Source organism: Microcebus murinus, chromosome X, assembly GCF_040939455.1.
Source record: "Microcebus murinus isolate Inina chromosome X, M.murinus_Inina_mat1.0, whole genome shotgun sequence".
NCBI lineage: Eukaryota > Metazoa > Chordata > Mammalia > Primates > Cheirogaleidae > Microcebus > Microcebus murinus.
In genome coordinates, this window is record NC_134136.1 from 73,656,152 (window position 1) to 73,666,408 (window position 10,257).

A 10,257-nucleotide genomic window follows, 5' to 3' on the forward strand; every position below is an offset into this window, starting at 1 on the left:
GCATTTGTGCAAAACTGGGTACAAACAGTCAAGCTGTTGGTCTTAAGCACCCAATACCAAACTTTACCTGACACAGATCCCCTTGTAGAATCAAGGATTTGATTAGCTAATAAGACCAGTGGAGAATGAAGTAAGTAGATAGACCAGTGGAGAATGAAGTAAGTAGATAGACTAAAGATGGCTTCTGTAGATCTACAATGGAGTTGGTCTTGCTCTAACTATTAGTAAAAGGTCCCAACCGCGTAAGAAAGTTCCCAGAGGAGGGAGGAGGGAGTCGAGGAGGGCTGTTCTCAAAAATAATAGAGAGGTCCTGTTCCAGGAAAGTCCCTTGTCCCATAGTGTACCTTTCCATTGTCCGCTTAACTAACGGCTAACCGCAAAGTTCTGCTTCTGTGATTTTCTGTGATTACTTGCTTGCATGGCTGCCAGCCCCCAGGAGTATAAAAAAACCGCAAAAGCTTTGTTTGGGGTTCCTTCTCCCTCCTTGCATGGAGTGGTGACAGCCCCTGCACAGGTAGAAATAAACTAATTTAGCTGATTGGATTCTGGTGTCCGAGTCCCCTTGATCCGCTGGTTTACAACAGTATATATACACACACACACACACACACATACACACATTATAAGTGTGATGTCCATTGTCAGGGGGATGGACACACTTGAAGCTCTGACTTGAGGGGGGAGGGAAGGCAAGAGAAATGTATGTAACCTTAACATTTGTACCCACATATTATGCTGAAATAAAAAAAAAGAATTGATAGACCAATTTGGGGTCAATTTATAGCTTAACAATTAAGCCTTCTGATTTATCATTATGGTATATATATATATATATATATATATATATATATATATATACACTTATTTTAAGTCTTTTAAAATTTCTGTCATCATCAGTGTTTTGAAGTATTCAAGATACTTATATTGCATATATTGTATTACTACTTCTTGTTTTTCTTGACATAAATATTACATCATGAATTTCATTTTCTAATTGTCCATTGTTTGTACACAGAAAAATACAATTCATTTTTTGTATTGACATTGTACCCTGAAACATTGCCATATTCCTTTACTAGTTCTGCTAGCTGTTCTGTAGATTATCCATAATTTTTTACATAGGTGGTAATGCCATCTGTGAATAAAGTCAGTTTTACTTTTTCCTTTCCAATTTCTATGCCTTGTATTTATTTTTCTTTCCTTAATCCACTGGATAGGACCACTAGTACAATGTTGAAATTTCTGAAGGATTTCTTTATTTTGTTGTTGTTTTGTTTTGTTTTTAGTGGTATTGGATAATTTGGCCTCAGAGAATACAGATACTTAGCTATGGAGCCCCTTTTGCTGTGGAGAAGCTCTTTATTAGTAAAATTGAGGCTCAACCTTACTACTAATTAGGAATATAGGAATTAAAATAACAATGATATATTACTTTTTATCTATCATATTTGCAAAATTTAGAGAATCAGATAATATCAAATGTTGGTAAGGATGTGGGAAAAGGAAAGTCTCATAAACTACTTGTTTAGAATGTGACAAGGGAAAGCCATTCTGGAGAGAATTTGGCTTTAATTAGTGAAATTAATAAGTGTGTGTACCTATTAGGACACATCTTCCAGGCATTTGCCCTGGAGGGACTTTCACACAGTCCATTTATAAATTTCTAGATAGTAGCAGGGAGTTTTAGGCTAGGTGTCCATCACAAGGGGAATAAGTAAATATAATGTAGTAGATACATACCATAAAATATTTGGCAATTGTTAGAATCAATTAACTATCTTTATTTATGGTAACAAGGATAAATCTTTAAAATTTATAAGTGAGTAAAAAAATAAAATAAGATGAGTTCTATAGTATAAGGTTTTTTTATGAAAATTAAAGTCACATAGACACATGCAACCAATGTATCTGAGAGAAAAGGGAGTGAGCCTTAGGAATGTTAAGAGTAACAATAAAAATAAAATAAGACAGGGGCCTGGAACTTGCCATAATGATGAAATGACAGTGAACAGAGGAATATGATTAACTCACTCCTGAGTTTAAAATAATATAATGAAAGGTTAAATTTTCATGCTATATTAAATGAAGAGTAGAATATACTCTAATATATGCAGTGTGATCCCAGTTTTTATAAAGCTTATGCATATGCATATTAAAAGTACTGTAAGGGAAAGCACAAATATATTAATTGTAGTTTTTACAACAGGAGCATAGCTGGTAACTGAAAGAATAATTTTTAGTTTACCCATTGCACCTTTCTCATTTGTTTAAGTTCTTCATAATAAGAATGTATAATTTTCACAATGAAAAGGATAACTGTTATTTCATTAAAGCCATATAAATAAGAAAATTATATATAAAAAGATTTGTGAAAATTAGTATGATCACCATATTCCATTTTAGTGACTGAACCTTTTTCCGGGTCACACAGCACCGATAATCCACAGAAATATGGTCTGAGAGAATACCTGTCCTCCAGATGGTCAAGACTTATCATACTGCCATTGATACTGTAGTTTCTTTTTTTTTTTAATTTTTTTTTATTTTGGCATATTATGGGGGTACAGATTTTAAGGTTTCAATAAATGCCCATTTCCCCCCCTCCCCCCAAAAGTCTGAGTCTCCATCATGACCATCCCCCAGATGGTGCACATCTCACTCATTATGTATGTATATACACACCCCCCTCCCCCCTCCCCCCACCCACCTGCCCAATACCCTATTACTGTAGTACCTATGTGTCCACTTAGGTGCTACTCAGTTAATACCAGTTTGCTGGAGAATATATCTGGTGCTTGTTTTTCCATTCTTGGGATACTTCACTTAGTAGTATGGGTTCCAGCTCTAACCAGGAAAATATAAGATGTGCTATATCACCATTGTTTCTTAGAGCTGAATAGTACTCCATGGTATACATATACCACATTTTATTAATCCATTCTTGGATTGATGGGCACTTGGGCTGTTTCCACAGCCTTGCAATTATGAATTGTGCTGCTATAACCATTCGAGTGCAGGTGTCTTTTTTGTAGAGTGTCACTGGATCATTTGGGTAGATGCCCAGCAATGGGATTGCTGGATCAAATGGTAGATTCACTTGTATCGCTTTAAGGTATCTCCATATTGCTTTCCACAGAGGTTGAACTAGTTTGCAGTCCCACCAGCAGTGTAGGAGTGTTCCTCTCTCTCCGCAACCACGCCAGCATTTATTGTTTGGAGCTTTTTTGATAAAGGCCATTCTCACTGGGGTTAAGTGATATCTCATTGTGGTTTTGATTTGCATTTCCCTGATGATTAGAGATGTTGAGCATTTCTTCATATGTTTGTTGGCCATGCTTCTGTCTTCTTTAGAAAAATTTCTGTTCAAGTCTTTTGCCCACTTTTTAATGGGGTTATTTGATTTTTTCTTCCTAATTTTTGTGAGTTCTAAGTATATTCTAGTTATCAGTCCCTTATCGGATGCATATGATGCAAAAATTTTCTCCCATTCTGTAGGTTGTCTGTTTACTTTCATGACTATTTCTTTGGCTGTGCAGAAGCTTTGTAGTTTGATCATGTCCCATTTATTTATTTTTGTTGCTGCTGTGATTGCCTTTGGGGACTTCTTCATAAACTCTTTGCCCAGGCCGATGTCTAGGAGAGTGTTTCCAACTTTTTCCTCTAGAGTTCTAATAGTTTCATATCTTAGGTTTAAGTCTGTTATCCAGCGTGAGTTGGTTTTTGTGAGAGGTGAAAGGTGTGGGTCCTGTTTTAGCCTTCTACAGGTGGCTATCCAGTTTTCCCGGCACCATTTATTGAAGAGGGATTCTTTTCCCCAGCGTATGTTTTTGTCTGCTTTGTCAAAGATGAGATGGCTATATGAGGATGGTTTTATATCAGGATTCTCACATCTGTTCCACTGGTCAATATTCCTGTTTTTGTGCCAATACCATATTGTTTTAATTACTACAGCTTTGTAGTATAGTTTGATATCTGGCATATTAATGCCTCCCATTTTGTTTTTGTTGCCTAGAATTGCTCTTGATATTCGGGGTCTTCTTTGGTTCCATACGAAGCGTAAAATTATTTTTTCTATATCTGTGAAGAATGCTGATGGGATTTTAATAGGTATTGCATTGAATCTGTAGATCAGTTTGGGTAGTATGGACATTTTGATGATATTGAGTCTGCCGATCCACGAGCATGGTATGGATTTCCATCTGTTTACATCCTCTGCTATTTCCTTCCTCAGTGTTTCATAGTTCTCCCTGTAGAGGTCTTTTACCTCTTTGGTTAAATATATTCCTAGGTACTTTAATTTCTTTGTTGCTATTGTGAAGGGAATTGAGTCTTTGATTTGGTTCTCAATTAGATTGTTGTTGACGTATATGAATGCCTCTGATTTCTGTGTATTGATTTTGTATCCTGAGACTTTACTAAATTCATTGATCAGTTCCAGGAGTTTCTTGGTTGAATCCTTGGGGTTTTCTAGATACAATATCATATCATCAGCAAACAGTGAAAGTTTGATCTCTTCTGCCCCTATTTGGATACCTTTGATTCCATTTTCCTGTCTGATTGCTGTAGCCAAGACTTCCAGCACTATGTTGAACAGAAGTGGAGATAGTGGGCAGCCTTGTCTGGTTCCTCTTCTAAGTGGGAATGATTTCAATCTTTCCCCATTCAGTATGATGTTGGCTATGGGTCTGTCATATATGGCTTGTATCCTTTTTAGGTATGTCCCTTCTATGCCTATTTTCTTAAGTGTTCGTATCATGAAAGGGTGTTGAATTTTGTCAAAAGCTTTTTCTGCATCTATTGAAAGAATCATGTGGTCTTTGTTTTTGCTTCTGTTTATGTGGTGAATTGCATTTATAGATTTACGTATGTTGAACCATCCCTGCATCCCTGGGATGAAGCCCACTTGGTCGTGGTGGATTATTTTTTTGATAAGTGTCTGGATTCGGTTAGCTAAGATTTTGTTGAAAATTTTTGCATCTATATTCATTAGGGATATTGGTCTGTAGTTTTCTTTTTTTGTTGCATCCTTTCCTGGTTTTGTATCAGAGTAATATTCGCTTCATAAAAGGTGTCGGGGAGGTTTCCGTTCTTCTCGATGTTGTGGAATAGTTTCTGCAAGATAGGTACTAGTTCTTCTTTGTAAGTATGGTAAAATTCAGGTGTGAAGCCATCTGGACCGGGACTTTTCTTTTTAGGGAGATTTTTAATTGCTGCTTCTATTTCAGCTGTTGAGATTGGTCTGTTCAGGGAATCTATTTCTTCCTGGTTGAGCCTAGGGAGGCTGTGTGTTTCTAGAAATTTGTCCATTTCCTCCACATTTTCCAGTTTGTGTGCATAAAGATTTTTGTAGTATTCATAAATTGTATCTTGTATCTCTTTGGGATCAGTTGTGATATCTCCTTTTTTATTCCTGATGGAGCTTATTGGAGATTTCTCTTTTCTGCTTTTCGTTAGCTTAGCCAATGGCGTGTCAATTTTGTTTATTTTTTCAAAGAACCAACTTTTTGTTTTATTAATCTCCTGAATAGCTTTCCTGTTTTCAATTTCGTTTAGTTCTGATGATACTGTAGTTTCTTTGCTTCCTGAAGAAAGCATTGTTTAAATGCAGGTCCTTTGTGCTTTGAGAATGACAATTATTCTGAAGGGCATGGGCTCTTTTTTCAGACTGAGGTTATCATGGTAAATATTTAAAAACAGCAAAAGTTAAAGTATAATAATATGCTTCTAAAGCTGGAGTAAAACCAAATTAATAAGGTCTTAACCCATTAAGAAGTAGTTAAAAATATAAAAGCACTAAGACCAAAAGCTAAAAACCAACTAATAGACCATAATGAACATGAGAAAATGTTCTAGTGTTACAATAGAAGTAGCATTCAAACTAGCAGAATAGTAAGATCTTAAGGTACTAGAAAACATCATGAAACACTATTAGCAACTCTGAAATGGGAATGATAAGAAAATATGTTTTAATTCAATAAAGGAAGTCACTGAGGGAAGTACTGGACAAGAACAGCTAGACATTTCATGGTCAGAACATCCATTCGCTTTCCCACTTCTACCAGGGGCTATTTGTAAATAAAAGTCACATGAACACACACAACCATACTATCTATTACATACATATGTGAGAGAAAAGGGAGTAAGCCTTAGGAATGACAAAAGTAACAATAAAAATAAAATGAGACAGGGGTCTGGAAAGCTGATGTTGAATTTCCTGCTGTTTACTGTTGGAGTGGGGGCTCTATACATTTCTATATGATCTTATACAGTGAATTATGAATAGTTAAATCAGAAAATATCACCATTTCTTAAACTCAAGTTTTGAAAATTAAAATGTCTTGTAACTCTACAAATGTCTTCACATTATATTGTTTTTGAATCCAGTGTATATTTTACCTCTGTGTCTAATATGAATTTTAAGTTCATTAGTTTTAAGTAAAACATTTCCTATGTAGTTGAAAAGCCCCCATTTTTTCAGTTGGAGCAGTTTGATTCATTTATAAACAGGCCATTCCATGCCTAGATGTATTATCTAAATTTTGTTTCAAAATGTAGTTTCCCGGACATGACCATCTATTATCAGAATCATTAGAGTGTGTGTTAAATACACACACACACACACACACACACACACACACACACACACACACACACTTACTTAGATCCCAGCCCTCTCAGGTACTTTATCAAGGGTATACACATAGTTAACAAGTACCCTAGTTTGATCCTCATTGCTTTATGGGTATTGAGATCCTTACTTCCACCCTCAAGAAAGAGGAGTGTAATAAATTCATTAAATTCAAAGGTATTGATTGGATTCCTGTGATGACAAGTGGAAGTACCGTACCTTGTTTAAAGGTCTAGAAAGCTTGGATTTGACTTCTTTTCATATGATTTCATGATGAGGGTGACATAAAAAGGGTGAGGTAATCTCTCTTCTTTTTTCCTCTTCTATTCACTAGACTGTTGGAACTGAGCAATGACTAAAGCCAGCTCCCTAAATTCTAGAGGCTCTGGCATCTCTCTCTATCTCTGTCTTCTATTCCCGTTTCCAAAATCTGGAGATTTGATTAGCTCTTCTCTTAGGCATTGTGGAAAAAATTATTTCTTGTTCTCTTGCCTGCTTGATTTCTGACACTCAGAGGTGTTTCATAGACCAGCCTTTTCTCTTTAACTGACTGAAACAAGATGTGAGATTAAGGTGTGGGTGTAGGGCAAAAAAATCAATCTGATGACCACTTTTGTTTTGAGGTTTAGTTTGACCAGTTAGGCAAAAGAACTCCAATGGTTCTAGACTTGCTTATCAGATATTGTTGACAGCTTAGCTGCTTATTCAAGTTATTTCCCACCCCACACCCTGCTCTAAGAAAACCTTGATAATGTTTAGGTAGGCATATGTCATCCATGTGATTTAGAGGAGGGTTACCTCATAATCAGTTCTAGGAGTAGCTCTTGAATTCCTTACGCAAGTATTTTTTGTTGTTTAAAGAGGAAGTTGAATAATGGCAGGGATGCTATTAAAATTTTTCAGGAAAACTATTTGTTTATGGGACTATCTGAAACATTGCCAGTAGTTCTTTGCAAGCTTCATGACAGCAAAAAGCACTCCTACACTTTTCCAGTACCCCATAGGGTAGTGGTTGACAACACTGGTAAAGTGCTCATGTTGATCCCATTCTCTTTGCCATTGATTAATTAATGTATAAACTTGTAACTCCATTGTGGCCAACTAATACCTGAAGGAGAATCTTCTGGGGAGATTTGTTCTAAACTCTCTCTCTTTTTATTTTTTTTTTAATTTTTTTTTTTAATTTTTTTATTTTGGCATATTATGGGGGTACAGATTTTAAGGTTTCAATAAATGCCCATTTCCCCCCTCCCCCCAAAAGTCTGAGTCTCCATCATGACCATCCCCCAGATGGTGCACATCTCACTCACTATGTATGTATATACCCGCCCCCCTTCCCCTCCCACCTGCCCAATACCCTATTACTGTAGCACCTATGTGTCCACTTAGGTGCTACTCAGTTAATACCAGTTTGCTGGAGAATATATCTGGTGCTTGTTTTTCCAATCTTGGGATACTTCACTTAGTAGTAAGGGTTCCAGCTCTAACCAGGAAAATATAAGGTGTGCTATATCACCATTGTTTCTTAGAGCTGAATAGTACTCCATGGTGTACATATACCACATTTTATTAATCCATTCTTGGATTGATGGGAACTTGGGCTGTTTCCACAGCCTTGCAATTATGAATTGTGCTGCTATAAACATTCGAGTGCAGGTGTCTTTTTTGTAGAGTGTCACTGGATCATTTGGGTAGATGCCCAGCAATGGGATTGCTGGATCAAATGGTAGATTCAGTTGTACCGCTTTAAGGTATCTCCATATTGCTTTCCACAGAGGTTGAACTAGTTTGCAGTCCCACCAGCAGTGTAGGAGTGTTCCTCTCTCTCCGCAACCACGCCAGCATTTATTGTTTGGAGCTTTTTTGATAAAGGCCATTCTCACTGGGGTTAAGTGATATCTCATTGTGGTTTTGATTTGCATTTCCCTGATGATTAGAGATGTTGAGCATTTCTTCATATGTTTGTTGGCCATGCTTCTGTCTTCTTTAGAAAAATTTCTGTTCAAGTCCTTTGCCCACTTTTTAATGGGGTTATTTGATTTTTTCTTCCTAATTTTCGTGTGTTCTAAGTATATTCTAGTTATCAGTCCCTTATCGGATGCATAGGATGCAAAAATTTTCTCCCATTCTGTAGGTTGTCTGTTTACTTTCATGACTATTTCTTTGGCTGTGCAGAAGCTTTGTAGTTTGATCATGTCCCATTTATTTATTTTTGTTGCTGCTGTGATTGCCTTTGGGGACTTCTTCATAAACTCTTTGCCCAGGCCGATGTCTAGGAGAGTGTTTCCAACTTTTTCCTCTAGAGTTCTAATAGTTTCATATCTTAGGTTTAAGTCTGTTATCCAGCGTGAGTTGGTTTTTGTGAGAGGTGAAAGGTGTGGGTCCTGTTTTAGCCTTCTACAGGTGGCTATCCAGTTTTCCCGGCACCATTTATTGAAGAGGGATTCTTTTCCCCAGCGTATGTTTTTGTCTGCTTTGTCAAAGATGAGATGGCTATATGAGGATGGTTTTATATCAGGATTCTCACATCTGTTCCACTGGTCTATATTCCTGTTTTTGTGCCAATACCAAATTGTTTTAATTACTACAGCTTTGTAGTATAGTTTGATATCTGGCATATTAATGCCTCCCATTTTGTTTTTGTTGCCTAGAATTGCTCTTGATATTCGGGGTCTTCTTTGGTTCCATACGAAGCGTAAAATTATTTTTTCTATATCTGTGAAGAATGCTGATGGGATTTTAATAGGTATTGCATTGAATCTGTAGATCAGTTTGGGTAGTATGGACATTTTGATGATATTGAGTCTGCCGATCCACGAGCATGGTATGGATTTCCATCTGTTTACATCCTCTGCTATTTCCTTCCTCAGTGTTTCATAGTTCTCCCTGTAGAGGTCTTTTACCTCTTTGGTTAAATATATTCCTAGGTACTTTAATTTCTTTGTTGCTATTGTGAAGGGAATTGAGTCTTTGATTTGGTTCTCAATTAGATTGTTGTTGGCGTATATGAATGCCTCTGATTTCTGTGTATTAATTTTGTATCCTGAGACTTTACTAAATTCATTGATCAGTTCCAGGAGTTTCTTGGTTGAATCCTTGGGGTTTTCTAGATACAATATCATATCATCAGCAAACAGTGAAAGTTTGATCTCTTCTGCCCCTATTTGGATACCTTTGATTCCATTTTCCTGTCTGATTGCTGTGGCCAAGACTTCCAGCACTATGTTGAACAGAAGTGGAGATAGTGGGCAGCCTTGTCTGGTTCCAGTTCTAAGTGGGAATGATTTCAATCTTTCCCCATTCAGTATGATGTTGGCTATGGGTCTGTCATATATGGCTTGTATCATTTTTAGGTATGTCCCTTCTATGCCTATTTTCTTAAGTGTTCGTATCATGAAAGGGTGTTGAATTTTGTCAGAAGCTTTTTCTGCATCTATTGAAAGAATCATGTGGTCTTTGTTTTTGCTTCTGTTTATGTGGTGAATTGCATTTATAGATTTACGTATGTTGAACCATCCCTGCATCCCTGGGATGAAGCCCACTTGGTCGTGGTGGATTATTTTTTTGATAAGTGTCTGGATTCGGTTAGCTAAGATTTTGTTGAAAATTTTTGCATCTATATTCATTAG